At 40.4% G+C, this 19,021-nt stretch overlaps 1 protein-coding gene across 1 annotated transcript in view; it reads left to right on the top strand.

Annotated features, from left to right (window-relative positions):
- Positions 1–19,021, top strand: part of AGBL1 (AGBL carboxypeptidase 1) — an 829,700-nt gene that overhangs the window by 768,335 nt on the left and 42,344 nt on the right. The gene's annotated exons all lie outside the window — the stretch shown is intronic.

Here is a 19,021-nt window from a genome sequence, read left to right as displayed (position 1 = left end):
CACCTCATCTTCTTCCAGTGGTCCTACATCCCAGCTGGTGGCACCACCAGCCACTTAGCTGCACAATCCAGAAACCCAGACCCCAGACTGAAAACCTCTGTCACCTGCCACGTTGTTTCTGTCACCAATTTCTGTACATTTTATGTGCTTAATCCTTCTCCAGTTTATCCATCCCCCGGCCAGCATGCTGTCCAGGCCACCATTATCTCCTAATTGGATTCAGCTATTACTGTTCAACTGGGCACCCTGTTTCTACAATCTATTCGCTACGTGTCAACCAGAGTGAACTTAAAAACTGCAAATGTGGTCATGTCACTCACTGGCTAAACCCATCCATCAGCTTCCCATCCTTCCAGTAAAGGCCGTGATCTTTCTCATGGACTGCATCTCTTTTCAGTATGGGATTCTCCCCCATCCCGTATCTTGAGCCCACAGCCATGCCTCCTTGCTCCAGCCGTGTGACCTTCTTTCATCTGTTTTTACATGGTCTCTCTCAAAACAGAAGCTTTTCCCATATGACTCCCTCTGCATAGAATGCTCTTCATTTCGCCCCACCTGCCTCTACCTGGTTAACTATTCCTTATCTTTGAATCTCATCTCAAAAGTGATCTCTTTAGAGAGGCCTTCCCTGACCATTCTGAATAGATCAGAACCTCATATCATCACAGATAGTAGTCATCTGCTGTTTTTATATACTCATATGACTCTTTCATTCAGACCTGGCTCCGTACTAGGCTCTAAGATGCAGGAGGGCAGGGATGGTGTCTGTCTCATTTACCAGGACATCCCTGGCCCCTAGGATGGAAGCCTGAACCTGGAAGGTCTCAATAAATATTCACTGGCATGATGAGTTATTCCACTCCAGTCAGCCTGGAATCCATTCTTTCATTTATTTCTCTTTGGTGTCTTCTGCATTCCACAAGCTCTTTCCCACATCCCACAACTGAGTCTTTTCTTTCACAAGTGTTTTCTTGGCACTGTAGTTTGGGGCTCTTGCTTTTATAAGCCCTTACCAGAATTTTCTTTTTTTCCAGCATAGTCTTTCTAGTTCCTCTTCTTCACTCTGCCCACGTACCACCTTATATCCACTATACACAGGCTAAGCTCCCCTGATACTACTTTTACAAATAGTATGTAAGGCCATGCTGGGGATACAATATCTGTAGCACAGATGTCAACATAAACCTCCTGGAGGGAGACATGTTGTTCAGTGCTGTAAGAGGGTATCACAAGGAGAAAAGGCAAAAGCTTGGAATGAAAATAAAGAAATAATTGCTCAGAAGAAGAAGCTAGAGTGAAGAAAAGTATTGGAAAATTAGATTTAATAGAGCCGCTTAAAACTCAATGCCATGGGGCCTTGGGGAACATCACTGGGAGTTTACCAGCCCAAAGCGTTATTTCTTTAAGACTATGCTGGGCACAGGACTAAATCCCGGGGCCAGAGAAAAACAGGAGACAGTTTCTGACTTCAAGCAGTTCTCAGTTCACACCTTGCAGGTGGTGTGTGTGTGTGTGTGTGTGTGTGTGTGTGTGTGTGTGTGTTAGGGAGCAGGAGACTGGTAACTACAACATGGTAATAATCATTCATCCATGCATTCACCAAACATTCATGGACAACTTATTATGTGCAGGAGACTCGTAACTACAACATGGTAATAATCATTCATCCATTCATTCACCAAACATTCATGGGCAACTTATTATGTCCAGGAGACTGTTGTAAGCACTGAGACATGATGGTAAACAAAAAAACTAACCCCCTTGCTCTCTAAGAGCTTACATGCTCAGGAAGGAGTTGGGGTGACAGGGACAGGCTCAAGAACAGATGTAAGTAAAATCTACGGAATGTTGGAAAGTGCTAAGTGTCATGAAGAATCAGGAAACTTGGGTGGGGGAGGGGGATGGAGTGTGTACTCGTATGTGAATTAAGGTGGTCAAGATAGGTCTAAAAGACTACTGCATGTGGACCCCAGACCACTGTGTCTTTCTTATCAGGCCTGCTTCTCAGTTTTACTATCTTTAATCCTTTAAACAACTCTAAAAGTTAAATATTATTACCTCCACTTTACAGAGAAGAATTAGAACCTCAAAAAAGGCTATTTAACCTTTCCTAAGCTCATATACCTTCCAAATGGTAGGACAAATGCTCAAGACTAGGCTCAACTGCTGCCCAAGCTCAGCACTAGCCTGTTTTGCTGTGCTGCTGTTATATTAGTGAAAGCATGCTCTAAGGCGTATGGAATAGGAAAGAGTTAACCCTAATTATTGCATTGGAGAATGTTTCTCAGAGGAACTAATATATGAGTCTAGCTGTGATAAATCCATAGATGGATGTTTCCAGCACAACTGATCACCCTGGATGCCAGAAATGGCTCTAGCCTCACCCTGGGCAAGGCGCTTCCCAGAGGCAGTGATGACCTAGACATTCACATCTGTGCAAAGGATATTCATGGGCACTAATTGAGCATTAGTGCACCAGGCGCTAGGGTGCACACATGAACAGGGCAGGGCACTGAGCTAAGCTAAGGTTAAACCTCCTCTTTTAATAAAAGAATGTTGTCATCATACAGAAGTAGTGTGAAGTTGAGAGTGGCCTTTAACCCTCTTCCCCTTAAATCTATCTCCCATGAAGAGTACTGTCCCATAAATCCTGTCCTAGGTGCTGTCCTAGGTGCTGAGGATACTGTTACTTGGGATGCTGTCCTTTGGGTTCAAAGGTTGCTACTATCAAAGCTTTTAGTTTTGGTAAGGCACTCTGCTGTCTGGACAAATGCCATTCTGTAAGGGTGCTGAGAACACAGGGCTTGTCATGAGAGGCTTTTGGCCAGCTACAGCAGGTCTGGATGAGTCACCTTAGAAATCATGAAGGAGAGAGTATGCAAGAAGTGTTCATGTGGGGTGGGGAGCACTCAGAGGCATGAGTGCACCTATGGAAGAAGAATACTCACACCTCAACACCTTGGTGTTCTAGGGACAATACACAGCTTTGGAGTCAGGCATGCTTGCTTTCTAGTTCCATCTCCAGTGCTTATCAGCTGTGTGAACTTGGACAACTTAAAGATACTGTCGGAGTTTGCTATCCAAAGTGAGATGATGAGACTTCCCACTGAGGATTGTTAGCCAGAGGATTAAATCTGAAGTCGAAACTAGTTGAACATGTTCAGGCATCTGATCCCAAGTTTTGCCTAGGTCTAGTCTGATTCAATAATGACTTTTTTCTATACTTTAATGATTGATTTTGAGGCTGAATATCTCAAAGCCCTACAAATCTAACTTAATCATTCACCAACTGTAAAAGCTGTGAACTTAGGGCAAGTTACCAAGCCTCTCTGAGCCTCGGTTTTGTATCTATCAAGGGAGGGCAATGAAGCCTCCCCTGTACCATGTTTTAGGATTATGGGAGATGATGCATGCATGGCTCTGAGTTCAGTGCCCAGCACATGGTGAGTTCTGAATAGACTAGCCATAGCCATTATCATTATTATTGACTATAACAACTACATCAAGAGAACCAGCTCCCCTTCATTCCTTTTGTGACAGAAATTTGCTTTTTCTCTTTTTCTCCTGGAATATGAATATACATATATATATATATATCTTATATATATAATTTCATATATATATTTATATTTATTACAATTTCTTCCTCTTTCCTACCAGCTGAGAAGTGAGAAAGAGTTAACTGCAGTCATAAAGCACAGAGGCTGTTCATTAGAGCCTGATTTATAAATGTTTTATGCTGCCATCCAGACATGTTGGTACCACATGACTACAAATTATGCTTTGGTGCCTGGTCCCACAGCAGGGGCTGCTGTTTAACAACCAAGCCCAAGGAGCTTGATTTTTGGTAGTTCCTGCCATCAGTGATCCTTCCTTTCCTCTGTGAGTAAGTGTGTGTGTGTGTGTGTGTGTGTGTGTGTGCCTATGAAGATACACATGTGTCTGGATGAGCACATGTTTCTATGTTTCTGAAAATGTTAACAGAGCCACCACCTACCACAGGGAAATCTATATTCTGCTTGCACCTGTTGTGGGAGGGAAGCAATAAGGAGGTGAAAGAAGTTGAGGGAGAGGCTCCTTGTTTACCTACCCCTTGGCTTCTGGCTGCTCTTTTGCCTCCCCAGCCCAGGTAGGGGGAAGCAGGGATGTGGGAAGCTGTGTCAGTCTTACACTTGCCCTATATCAATGCAGTTTCAAGTGATGGGCCTTCTTAAGGAGGTCGCAGGGGTCTGTTGATTTCACTGGGTGGATGGAAGTGCACTAATGAAGTTATTTCACCTTTTTCCAAGCTCCCAGGCACTCCTGAAGGTCACTGCTCCCAAATTTTTTCTAAGGAATTCTGATCCCCATTGAAGGTGTCTATTTTCTCTTCAGTTTCATTCAAAGGTGTCTATGATGCACAAACCATAGGCAATAACATACTGTCTGGGTGCTGTGGGGAAAACAAAAGTAAACTAGATATGATACCTGCCTTCAGGGAGCTTGAAATCCAGCAGCTACAAATGACTTTAACCTCTATTGAGCACATTCTTCAATGTGCTATGTTCTAAGGACTGTCTCAAGAACAGTTTCTCATTTAATTCTCACAATCTTTTGAGTTAGGTTATGTTATTATCCCTATTCTATTAATACGTTCAATGCAGTTCAAAAAGGTTTAGTAACTATTCCAACTATAGGGAGCTAGAATATCAACATTCAGAGCCTGGTTTTAAACATTATTATGAGTGTGACCTTGGTAACTTAAAGTTCTTTGTTACTCAGTTTTCCCATTTTTACAATTGCATAATGATGTTATCTACGTCACAGAGCTATTGTAAGGATAAAACAATATATTAAATATTTAATATCATGTGCTGGCATATAGTGAGGACACCAAAAATGTTAGCTATTGTTTAAATCATTGCTTCATCAATGTCCTCAGTATGCCACCCATACTCCTGAGAAGAGATTGATGTGTTTGAAAAGTCCAACCCTAAAGTATTTATTTGTATTCATGGGTTAATTGTCAGGTTTATCCACAAAGTCAAACCAACTATATGTCATCACATATCACAAAAAATAAACATAATTCTGAACATAGCAATAGCTCATAGGCATCAGGTCAAATCTGCAAAGATGAGCATTGTCGTAGGTGCTGAGGATACTGCAATTAAGAGTCTACCTGGCACTTCAGATTTAGAAAAACCAGGGTTGGAATCTTGCTTCCTGTTCCTCCTACTTGTGTATTCTTGTCCAAGCTACTAACCTCTATAGCATTGCTTTCTCATTTTATGAAATTGGAATAACAACAGTACCTACTTCTTAGAATCATTTGGGGGTTAAGTGACATGAAAAACACAAACCATAGTCTCTACACAGAGTAACTGCTTGAGGAATGTTATTTATAGGTCATTGGGAAAGTGTATTGCACAGAGAATCAGCATTTATAGGCAGAACACATAAATTATAACTTAAAAAATCTACAACACAACAAAACTACAAGATTAGTATTACTGATAAGTCCTACAGATAAGACTGCTCAAATTGTTTATGACATTAGCCCAAGGGTGCACACCTATAAGATTGGATATTTAATCTGAATGTGTATATCCTTAATTCAAAGTTAATGTTCTTTTCAGCCAGGCATGGTGGCTCGGCCTTGGGAGGCCGAGGCGGGCGGATCGCCTGAGGTCAGGAGTTCAAGACCAGCCTGGCCAACATGGTGAAAACCCGTCTCTACTAATAATACAAAAAATTAGCCAGGCATGGTGACATATGCCTGTAGTCCCAGCTACTCGGGGGGCTGAGGCAGGAGACTCACTTGAACCTGGGAGGCAAAGGTTGCAGTGAGCTGAGATCACACCTTTGCACTCCAGCCTGGTTGACAGAGCGAGACTCCATCTCCAAACAAAAACAAAAACAAATACAAATATAAAAACAAAGTTAACGTTCTTTGTATCATTTTGGCCACAAGCGTTTAGGTAACCGTTATTGGTTGTGCTGGGGATATACATACATGAGGACATCTATGAAATTATCAGAAGAGGAAAGTAAGAAGGTGGATGTGGAAAATTCACTATGTAAGGAAAAGAGTCCTACATTAATTGCATCAAACATGGTAGCTAGAAACACAGGTAGTTGCTGATGAATGTGGGCAAAAACTATGAAAGGATGGACAAATGATTTGCCAATAGGCTTGCTGAGGGTAGAATTAGCAGTCCAGGGGAAGCACGTGCTACCATGCTGCAGGAGGTAAATTACTCTACTCACTAGTTAGAGGTTTGAAAACAATTAGAGAGATAGATTCCATGCATATAAATAGAACGAGCATGTGGATATATGGGTGCCGCATGGTGATAGATAATGCCGTAGATAAATACTGGAGCTGGAAAGACATATAGAGGCTCCGGATAAATGATTCCTATAAATAAGAATTGCTCATAGATATTTCAGATGCTTCTCTATTTATGAACATTTGACATTCACCCCTAAGGAATTACATAGTTCCTCATCAAAGAGAAAAGCAACCGTGAAGCCAATGACTGGATGTCTGATTAGAGCTTTCAACATTCACACCGTGTTAGCAGCTGCAACTGTGACTCAGGCTTTAGCTTCAAGCCCTTGAGGCCTAATGGATGTCTCATCTACAGCATGGCCAGGAAGCCGCAGTAATCGCTGCCTGAGAAAGCTCACCACCAGTGCCTGTTACTGGGCTCGGTTTTCTTTGGAAAAAAAACAAGCCCTCATTTTCCCTTGCTGTGATAAGTAAGGGAAGTCACCTTCTCCTGCTTGAGGCAAAGGATTTGGTCTGTTTAGGTATTGGGAAGTGTTCCTATTGTTTATTAGATGAGAATTTCCCTGTGAGTAGCAAGCATTTCATATTTTACATGTTGGAACATTCTGTATGGATCACGGGTATAACAAAGTAATAATAGCGGGAATGTGATCGTATCTATGCAACAGCTTCTAAAGGAAAACTCATGGGTTCTGAAGTCAGCTGGACCAGAAACTGTGTGATACTAAAGAAGTTACATAACTGATTTTTCTTAGTCTTAAAATGGGGATTATAAGAACCATTTCATAGGTTTGTTATGTGAAGTAGATGTTAGAGTCTACACAAACGACTTAGCCTAGCACCTGGGGGATGGCAGGATTTCAACAAAAGGTAAATGATACAATTATTAACAATGACCAGAACAGCAAAGTCCCACCTGCTTGTCCCCCGTGAAGGCACACTTGTGTGCAACAGCACTTTTTACTACTTAGGTGGCACAGCTTTGCATAAAAAACAGAAGCCAAAACACCTCTGAAATAGCTGCCAGAGGCTCTTTCTCTTGAGTTGAATGTAAGAAAGAAGGCATACTTGCTCCCTAGGTCAGCCTGACCTGCTTGAAAACATAATCCAAGCCCAGAAGGACACCAGAGCTTATGGCTGTGAGTTGTGGAAATAATTATTAAACAGCACTCTGATTTCTAGTTATTTTTCCACTAACTTGCATTGACTCATGGGAAAATACCTTGAAGCCTTGAGTTTTCCCATCTACCAAAAAATGTCTTGAAAGTTTGCTTTACTGAGGCATGATTGTAAGCACTTTTTGCATTAGTTCATATCACACTATTAGTAATCTTATGAGTTAAGAGAATTTTAATACCTTCATGTCATAGATAAGAAAATGGATATGCAGAGTTGAAGCAACTTGGCTATGGTAATTGGTATTAGAGATTAGAGCTGAGAGTAAATCCTGGGTCATCTTACTCCAGAGCTTGCCTTCATACTACTCTACTAAGCTACCTCCACCGAAATCAAGATGTTGATATCACTGAAGCTTTAAGTTCCACTTTAACTACAAATGTCATGACTCTTTCATGAATGTTTTATAGCAGGAAGGCATCAGGAAATTAAGTCACTGGTATACACTTAGTGGAGCATTCAACAAACACTTGTTCAAAGAGCCTACCAGGAGCTAGGCGTCAAGAGTTACAATGCACAATCAACGGTGCAGCAAGTCACCCCGGATTTCATACCACTGTGCTATGGATGTCTATGAAAGCATTCTGCAGTCAGTCATATCGGTTGGAATATGATGTAGCAAAAACAACCATAAACTCTCTCCATATTTTGATTTTTCAGAGCATTTATCACAACTAAAAATTATTACATTTGTTTTCTTGCTTATTGCCTTCTTCCCCTTTACCATCCCGATGGGAATATTTGTTCTCCCTGGAGCAGGGGTCTTGTTTACTTGTTCACTGTAGAATCCCTGGCACCTGTAAGAGTGCTGATCCATCGTGGGAGTTACATAAATAGCTGTTGAGTGAACAGTGAATGAACACAACAACAATAAACCCTAGTATAACACTTTGCATCATTTCCCTGAAGTTTAGGAAATGCTTGCAGATATAATATTCCATTTGATATTCATCAACAGCCCCGTGGGAGAGCTAACTTGCACCCCTCATTTTACAGAAGAGGAATCAGAAAAATCAAAGAGGTTATTTGAATTATCCAAAGTCACACATGTGAAAACTGCAACCATTTTGACTCAAAGCCCGACGTTTTGTATTCTGCAACTCTGTAAATGAAACTGTGACAACATTTTGGAGGTACCCTTTCCTGAAACTGAGCACTTCAGAAACACAGGCCCTTGGCATAATTGGACCAGAGGAGTGAATATAGGCAGAAAGAATCAACTTCTGCCTTCTCAGTTGTATGACAGTCCTAAAGAAAATGTACAGTATAAATAGTTTAAGTGGATGACAAGTTTAGATAAACCATGTTTAGTTTTCTTAACTCAGTATAACTGAGAGAAAAATCCCATGTCTGCAGAGCGAATCATTCCATTTTCTTTCCAAAGCACAACCTTAGCTTCATCCACTAACACCTGATGTCACAGCATGTTATAACTCAGCAGAGTGCTATACACTGTGTCAACCTGCACCTTCATTTTTTCCCAGTCCCTCATCTGAAGTAAATGGAGTCTATGTTTAGCCTGTCTGCGTTCAGATCCCAGCTCTACCTCTTCCTTTCTCTGTAGCTTTGGGATGAGTAGCTTTAACTCCCTGTGCTTCAAGCCTTCACAGGTTTATGAGAAGATTAAATTAGTTAATGCATATAAAGTGTTTAGTTCTAGGTCTGGTATATAACCAAGTGCTTGGTATCTTTTAATTGTTATCATTATCATTTTCATTATCATTCTAACATCCAGATGACCTTGCCTCAGCCATCTTTCCCTCCCCCCCGAGTTGCACTGTAAGAAACATCTCTGTCATCTACTCTGCCATTCTTTTTAGCTCCCTTCTAAATTCTCAAACCACAATTTCCTTTCATCATAACTCTGAATATAAAAATAAGATCATTTTTCTTCTTATAACTGGATTATGACTCAAACATTCCATTGAAGGAATTAGAAAAGTCATCTTGGCAAATGAAGGACAATGGATTTTTTAATAGTGACCATTATCATTGCCATATACCATTTCCTCATGTACTATTCTTGAACTGTTGGTTGGACTTCAGTTCCATTGATGGCCTGAGCCATATTTACTTCATGTCACTATGGCATTGATCACACGCTCAAAGGAGGTATGCAAACTGTGATTTTGTTTCTGGAGACAAAACCACGTTGGGGGAATGATGGTTAATACAACAGTCATCTACTTCTTGCATAAGTCTTTCAGAAAACAATTATTGAGCACCTACTCTTTCCCAATGGAGGCATTCTTCTAGATGCTGGCAAATCAACATTAAATAGAATACTACCTCTGGCCAGGTGTGGTGGCTCAAGCCTGTAATCCCAGCATTTTGGGAGGCTGAGGAGGGTGGATCACTTGAGGTCAGAAGTTCAAGACCAGCCTGGCCAACATGATAAAACCCCGTCTCTACTGAAAACACAAAAATTAGCTCGGCATCGTGGTACATGCCTGTAGTCCCAGCTGCTCGGGAGGCTGAGGCAGGAGAATTGCTTGAACCTGGGAGGCAGAGGTTGCAGTGAGCCGAGAACAGAGCAAGCTCCATCTCAAAAAACAACAACAACAACAACAAAGAAAGAATAAAAAAGAATACTGTTTCTTATCTCAAGGAACTCATTGTAGAAAAAGAGTTATTTTAAATAACAGATAAGAGACCATTATACAGGCAAGCATTTTTTAAATAGAACTATGCTTAGTCCACTATTTGCCCATCTGACAGAGACTGTAGAAGTCAGAAAAGCTTCCCAGAGAAGACAGTATCAGTAGTAGAGCATTTGCTAGAATGGATTAAAGTTAGGCAAGGTGCAGAACAGAGCTCCCATTTGATTAACTAATGTCTGCAAGGGCATGAGTTGAGATGATAAGACACTCTTGGGAGACATCTATCATATCAGTGTGGCTGTGGCGTGGAGTTTGGGAGTGGAGTGACTAATGAGGAAGAGAGGGGTCATGTCATAAACACACTTGCATCTCATGCTGTCAGGACTTAAGTTTTTATCCTTTTCTTGGGGGTAAGGGAATTGTATTTCACAATCATAAATGGTAGGTACAATTATAGAACTCATTGAAGGTTTACTGAGCCCTCATTTTTTTTCTTTACCCACATTGGTCACAGCATAATGCTTCCCTCAAAACCAGACTTGATGTGCTGGTACTTCAGTTTTCCTTTTGCCAAGAGTTGACATTATGCTAACTTTACATTTTACAAATCAACTCACCTACTAGGTAGGAGAGAATAATTTTCTGCGTTTTGTGGTATATGTTTCCACTTACTGCTTGCCCCAAGGATGAGGGATTCTATATGTGGCAGGAGTGAAAACAACAGTTTTTTTTAAAAAGTTAAGTGTTAAATTACGCTGGACGTGTTTAATTTTGTTTTCAGTAATGGGCTTTGATGTTTTGGTGAAAACTCATTGTGTTATATTTGAAATAGAAACATGTCATGTGAGTGAACCTGTGAGGTGGGGAGAACAATAAAATGGCAATATGCACCCGGACTAGAGGGGGCTTATAGTGCTAGATATTTTAGGGACTAGGTGGGGCTTATAGTGCTAGATATTTTAGGCTCAATTTTATTGTTCATGGCACCGTGCAAAAATAGACATTTAAAAGAAGTAGGATATATGTTGGTATAAAAGCAGAGGGAAATCAATTAGCAGCTGTAACTTAAAGCTGAGGAAATGGATAGGATTGACTTTAAAGATCTGAGGTACTAATTCATTTCCTTAAATGCAAATTTCTAAGTTTATCCATGGCCATCCATTATACAGAGATCCCAATGAACCCAGATTATTTTATAATAGGGAATAAAGGAAATAGCAATCATCACAGAGAGGTGAGCCCTTATTTTGGTGTTTCATAAATGCCTGGATCCAGATCATATACTGGGGGCACGATCCAAGAGATGTCAGATTGTGTATATTTTACAGTTTTTCAAAATAAGGAATTATCAATGTGGCTAATCTGGTCTGTGAGAGGTCAGTATGTAACATCAGATGAAGTTGAACATTGGTCATCAGGTAGGGTTGAAGACACATGAAACATACATGAAAAAAAACATGAAAAAATAGGCAAGAAGCAAAGAAACAGCTATAGACATAGAGTGAAGATGATTTGGTTTAATGGGTCACAAGAAAAGCTTCAAACCCTGTGAGGTCACCAGAGGGCTATTTATATTTGGCACTAACTGTATAGCACAAGTATGGCATATAGCTAACCAAGCCACACAAGACTGTAACCTCTTGGGTCTTTCTACATGAGAAGTCTTGTTTATATCACAATTAGAAAATCCTTTATGACTTTTCTTTCAGCACAGAGCTAAGGGAATTCTTTCAGGTTTAGTGGCTAGAAACCATGGAAGAAAGGTCCACTTCCCCACCAGGGTGTTGCACAAGAGACACATTCAACTATCACATAATTCTAAGTACTTTCGAATCTAGTGGGCACTAATGCTTTAAAAATGTAGGTATGTAAAGGATTCGTGAAGAGGATGTTGTAACGAAATATGACTACCTAGAACCACATTAAACTGATTTCCACTCACCTTGGGAGTTCATTAAAGAGAGAAAAGCTTCATTCTGTGACTTCACACTGTCTGGTTTGTATCTGGGCTTATGTCCAACAAAACTGCTAAAAAGTAAGGCCTGTGAACCATTAGTAGATATTGGTGGGGTGACAGAAATTAATGGAATTGTGACATGCAACATAAGTTGAAAAAATAAAAAGCAATCTCAAAATTGGAAAAAAATAGAATAGAAACAACAGGTATGAATTAAACTGCCCATGCTTTTAGTAGAAGATAATGAAAGAAAGTGGCACGTCCACCTTGGCTTACAGCTAGGACATTCCCAATTCAAGGCCTTTAAGTCAACAGCTTCAAGGACCAAGCAAAGGCATCATTTTGAAAGAATGTTTAGGGCATTTATATACTAGCTGTCAACTGCCTTGGTGGCAGGGTGATAAATGCTTCTGAATTTGAGTTAAACAGACTAAACTCTATGAAACTGTGCTTGCATAACTGATAAACTATCTAATGGTCAATTCTCCAAAATTCCCACAGGATAAGACAGAGAGGTGTGTCAGGGGAAAAACTAGCATGAAGGTGAGACAGAAGTATGCAAAAGCCACCCACCATCGTGTCTTCCTAGTGGTCCACGTGATGCCCACCCCTGAATGCACAATGGTGCAGCTGCTCCCACCCACCACAGAGAATCCAGCTGCAGGTCTCTCCTCCTCTCTGCCTCAGAGCCCCTGAACATCCTTGGATTAATAATCATGGTCATTTTCAGGGCTTTGGTTTCCTTTTTTAGCAATAAACATATAGATGTTTTAATCTAAGATATGGTAAAACTAAATGATACACTAGTGTTCAACTTTCTTAGAGAACTTGAGGCACAGTCTAGAGTTATGGGGGCATATTTCATAGGATGTCTATTTAGACCCTGTGATCTGATATGTGGATAAAGCCTAGAGACAAAGAAGAAAGTGTTACCAAACCTTGCTTGACTTGATTCTAGACAAATGCGTCCTAATAATAGTAATGATAAAATAACAATAATAATTATTATAACCATCCCTACTACCCCAACTATTACACACGCTGACAAGGAGAGCCATGTACCAAGCCCTTGGCTAAGCACTTCGCATACCTTATCCCAAGTGGCCCAAGTCTAAGCTTGATCATCTCTTGAGATTCTTTTTACCTTAGCAGTCATATTAAATTGAATTCTCATTTTCCTAGGAAGCTTATGAGGAGACAAGCATCATTTTGTTACTTGACAGTACCTGGTTGCTTACCTGGGCTTATGTCCAGCAGAGCTGCAAAATAGGCTAATCCATTGCCCACAAGTTTCCATTTTGCAACCATTGCATCAAAGTCACGTCTCCCTCCTTCCTTCGACTGCATCACCCCACTTCTATTTAGACTGCAGGGCCTTTGAGACCCCCTATTCTAACACACAGATAACCTTGATTAGAAGAGATTCATGTTTATAATTGAACAACATGAACTTTCTAGTTAAATTGTGTTAAGATCATCTAACTGAAAAAGGAAAGAAAAGGGAACCAATTTATAGCCACTAATACTTAATGCTTTATATAGACTAAGAGAAATACTTTATTTTTCGTCCTCAGTTTACAAGGGAGAAATCTGAGGCTTTGAGAATTTAAGTCACATCTTGAAGGTCAAATAGTGAGTAAGTGGCAAAGCCAGGATTTAAGCTTTTCCATTTCTTCTTTCTGCCTCAGAAAGAACATTTAAAGGAGAATCCATAGCCTGCATCCAACTGTGGCAAGAAAAAAGTAAAGCATACTGCAAAAAAAAAAAAAAAAAAAAAAGGAAACAAACATAGCAAAAGCCTTTTCCCTTTGGCATTTAAACATTGCTTGTGTGAAAACATGAGGATGAAAATCGTACACATGCTTACATGAGCAGAAATATTCCTGGGAGCCTTGAGATTTATTTCAGACATATTTCAAATAGATATATGGAAAGCAAGAAAGGAGCAGAGAAAACAAAGCATCTGATGAATAAATGAGTGGGAGAAACCATGAGGAAAAGAAATGCAGTATAATCGTGGCCCTGATTTCTTTCGGGATAAACGGGCATGCTGGTGCTGTCTATACTATAGGGAATACATCAGATGTACTGAGATTACTATTTCATCAAAGATGATATTAGATCTGATCTTTCAGTTTGGCCAGTTGGCTGCAGAAACAACATTGGAATTTTCCAAACAAAATTTTAGCTCAAGAGAATATCTAAAGTACAGATTCCTTAGTCGACTTGACAGAGAGATTGGCTAGCTTGCCTTTGGTGCCCAGCAACTAACTGCTTAGGGATAATAACTCTTATCTCTCGCTCACTGTCTCCCTCAACCCACATGATGTCTTGCTGCTGGAAACATTCCATGAAATTAGGCAAACTTACCTGAGTGACTTAGCCAGGAAGACAGCTTAAGAAACCAAATCGGAAAAGCCACTGTCATTTTGCTTCCTTTCTTCTTCATGATTTGTGGGTAGGAGATGGGAACGGAAACGGAATTGTCTCCAGTATCCATGGTCCCTAGAGACATCCATCTCTCAGATATGGGGCTTGCTATTTCAAAGGGAATATCAATCTGCAGAGACCTCAAAAGGATCAAGCTTGACCTCAACCTGTCAACCTGACAACTGTTTCGATAGGAAGCCCAGATATCTTCACAAAACCAGCCTAAATGAACTCCTTGACTTGCCATGAGTCACAGTTTTATTAGATCTCTAATATCATTAGATCTCTATAGACTAAACAGACAGAATCCCCTTCCCTCATTCTCCCTTCCTACATGCTCTTTGGCAAAAGGCTGCCACTCCCGTGGTCTGGATCCTCAGGCTCTCTCCTCCTTCTACCCACTTTACTCCTTCTTCACTCTGTTCACTAAGCTTTAAGATGGTTAACTGCCTCATTGCCTCAGACTTGGGGTCCCCTGGCCTCTTCCAATGGTTGGATGCTTTGGTTCATCTTCAGGTTTTTATTCTGGTATTGCATACACCTGGACTGTTGGGTCACCTCTACCTTCATGCTCTTCAAAATAACAGAGCTCTGACTTCCTTCCGCACCTACCATCTTGGCTCCAAGAACTCTGGAGACCTACTTGTGCCAAAAGAGTTTTTGGGACACCACTACTTTGTCTTTCTACATCATTCCTCAAATGAAAATAAAATGACTGGTTGAATTATTTATTTGAATGATTGTCACATGACACATTAGCTTTAAAATACAGTTATGTTTAGAAAATACTTTGGTACATATGTTCACATCTGATACTACAAAAACCCTGTGGTATTCATATCTCCACTTTCTCATTCAGATGAGAAAATGCTTTAAGTTATGCTGACATGAATTTCACAAATTCCTATCGATCAACAGAAGCATATCTAGAACTCAAACACAGAGCAGATTCCAATGCAGTTGTGCAGCCCCACGCACACGTGAGAGCTCTGTTAGGACAGCTGTAGTAGTCAGATGGCTGGGACACAAGAGCTTGTTGCATAAATCACAAGCAGTGCCTGTGAATTCTAATCAGGTCCCCTTGCATTTTCCTCCTTAATAGATTTTATAAAGTCAAATAGGCAACATTTCATTGTTTCAGGTGGAGAAAACTGAGACACAAGCTGATGGAACAATTTGAAAATAGAAGCCCCAAGTCCTAAATCTTAGACCAAGTTTTCCTCCTTCATAAATTAATGTATTGAATTCTGCCGCGAATGGTATTGCAAGCCCACTTACTATTATTGCAGAGAAAAAGTTAAAAACATAGACATGAGGCCATGGGTGCAGTGGCCCACGCCTCTAATCCCAGCACTTTGGGAGGCTGAGGCAGGCAGATCACGAGGTCAGGAGTTTGAGACCAGCCTGGCCAATATGGTGAAACCCTATCTCTACTAAAAATACAAAGAATTAGCTGGGTGTGGTGGTGTGCACCTGTAGTCCCAGCTACTCAGGAGGCTGAGGCAGAAGAATCGCTTGAACCTAGGAGGCAGAGGTTACAGTGAGCTGAGATAGAGCCACTGCACTCCAGCCTGGGCGACAGAGCGAGAATCTGTCTATAAATAAATAAATAAGAAAGTACTTTCTATGCCAGTTACAAATCCATAATGATATGATTAGCAAGCCTTTTTTTATTTATCCTTCTCAGAAGTTCAATAGAAGACTTAGTTATGTATACACAGCCAATGTGAAGACACTCATTCTCAAACATGCAAATGTTATACAGGTCATCTTGCTTCTGTCTACCTATTGTCAGCCTTCAGTCGCAGTGTCTACCAGACAGGTCATTTCTAATTAGAGAGGAATCTGGCATTTGTCTTTGTGAATATACTCTTTAAGCTCCAATTTGCTGCCAAACCCTAGGTCTCCACAGGTGGGAACTGAAGAAAAAAAGCATTTTGCACTGGTGGTTTCTTTTCAAAGGTAAAGTTTTCATCTCTGCAGAAGCAACTAATTTTTTCTGTTTAAAATGACAGAGAAAACTCTTATCTTTTGCTTTTCACTTGAAGAGTGTGGGAGCAAAGGCATATTGGTTTTTCCTGTTTCCCTGCTGAGCCAGATGAGTTGATTTATGAGCAAATTCTCAGTATTATAGAAAGGGGTTAGTAATCTGGTTAGATACCGTGGAGTGCCATAAGATATTAATAATGTGAATAAAAATTTTAAGAATCCACTTTTGTTCAGCGCTTTCAAAGGTGTTTGAAAAATCTCCACTCCACAATGATAATGTCCAGTTTTCTTCCCTGATATAGTCTGAAAGTTTTTGTCCCCATGCCAGACTTACATATTGAAATTCCAGGCCCCAAGTTGATGGTATGGAGAGGTAGAACCTTTGGGAAGTGGGGCCTTCATGAATGAGATTAGTGCCCATATAACAGAGGCCCTAGAGCAATCCTTTGCCCATTCCACCATGTGAGGACACAGCCAGATGGTGCCATTTTTGAATCAGGAAATGAGCCTTCACCAAACACCACATCTGATCTTGGACTTTTTAGCCTCCAGAATTGTGAGAAGTAAATCTCTGTTGTTTAATAAGCACCCCAATTCATGGTATTTTGTTATTGCTATCTGAACAGACTAAGAAATAAATATTACTACCTCTTTTGGTGGTAGTAATATTTTTTGCCTTCAGCATAATAGAAACTATAGAATGGAACTCAAGATACAATGGTCTTTATGATCTTAACAGTAGTAGTTATAATAGAAAGAATAGTGGACTTGGAGGCAAGACCTAGGTTCAAAACTTGGCTCTATTGCCTATTAAGCCTGTGAGTCATTTGCTCCATCTGTTCTCAGTTTTTAAATCTCTATAATGGGGACAATACTTCCCATCACCACCTGATACATATGAGGTGAGGGTCAAGTCTGATTCAACTATGGAAGTGCTTTGTTAATCATAAAACCTAATATAACTGCCTGCATTGTTTCCTATAAAATCATGAAAAATGCTTCTATGGAGAGCCACAATTATGTCAATATTTTCCAATCCGTTCCACAGGGCATGGTTAACTGTCCCAAGAGTTGCTTAAATAAAAGAAAAAAATAAAAACTATCTAGACAGACTTTTTAAGAAAAATTATGGTGCTATGCTTCTCAACTTCAATTACTTTATGTGCAAAATGTAGTAAAAGGACCTGCCCTAAGATTGTTGTGGGTGGGACACACACACACACACACACACACACACACACACACCTCCTGGGGCCAGTAACCTATGCATAACTAAATTATGTTAGTTTCTCCCCACTACACTGTTGAGAGCCTCACTCAATCTGGCTCCCTCCTAGTTTGAGCAAAGGCCCTGGTTCTTACTGAAGGAGTGCCACAGTGGGTACCTGAGCCCCTGCCACAGCACCTGGGAAATACCAGCTGCTTAGTTGAGCACCAGATGATCCAGAGTTAGGAAAACCCGTCTATGTGGAATAAGCCACAGGAGGAAGAAGAAATAGGGACATACTTTGTTCCCCTCACTGACCTGGGATTAACCTTTAGAACAGAATTTCTCAAATCCTTTTAAATGCAACCCCATATTATGAGTACTTTTTATGCAGTGACCCAGTATATATAAACAGCACAACACATATGATCCAGACATATGCTACTTTCTATTCCTTTAATCCTATTGCTTTTAAAAATAGGATTTTAGGACACACTAATTGGTAGCAGTCCAACAGTTCAAAAATGCCACTGTAGAAGGTCTCCCGGCATGAACTCCAACCTCATAACTTTTCTGGGAACTCCCTAAGGTGTGCCCTTAGGGACCTGACAAGTGACAAACCGACTATTAATTGTTTTGCAGTTCAGAAAACAAAGAGATCATAACCATGACCATGGGTTTAGAAGAGCTAAAAAATACAGAACAGAAAAAAAATATATCTTGTTTTTGTTAGATGCTTTGTTCATGACCCCCAGAGAAAAAGTCTCACAATTTCTCTTCCCTGTAAATGCTAAGAATCTTTTAATAGCAATAAAAGGGTGAAATCCATCTTAGGCCCCCCACACCCTGCTCAGGGCAGCCACTTCATCATGCTCTGTCACTGTCGCCGTAAATAAGATCTAGGTCTCACAAACGTGTCTGCTACCTGGGACAAGCCCAGAGCCAGATCACATCTCACTATCCAGAACGTGGTTGACAAATGTACCAGTTTCCCTTAGACACACAGCATATTCCTTGCTGCAGTGTAATTGGAGTTTTTTAAAAAAACTTTTTAATAGAAGATTCCGTAGAAGAGGAACAGATGAGTGAGCGGTTGGGATCAACGTTGAGCCTCATAACTTTCTCTTTAGTGTCTGACTTGCATCTGCTCGAGCAGGTCTGTTTTATTAATGCTTACTGGCCTAAAGCTACAGCCATAATATTAAAGATGCGATGTTAGCACAGCATTGACATATAGATTGTCTTCCATAAGAAAGAAATTAATGCTTGCATAGGATATTGAAGCCCTGGCTTTCCTCCAACTTTCTGGCCTCCATGTTCAAAGGCTGGATTAAAGATAAAGATTACAAAGGGGCTCCTATTACCATTGAGAATGGGGTAGAGATCAA

This window comes from Symphalangus syndactylus, chromosome 5 (assembly GCF_028878055.3).
Source record: "Symphalangus syndactylus isolate Jambi chromosome 5, NHGRI_mSymSyn1-v2.1_pri, whole genome shotgun sequence".
NCBI classification, from domain to species: domain Eukaryota; kingdom Metazoa; phylum Chordata; class Mammalia; order Primates; family Hylobatidae; genus Symphalangus; species Symphalangus syndactylus.
Note: the sequence above shows the minus strand (reverse complement) of the source record. Positions and strands in the feature narration are given on the sequence as shown.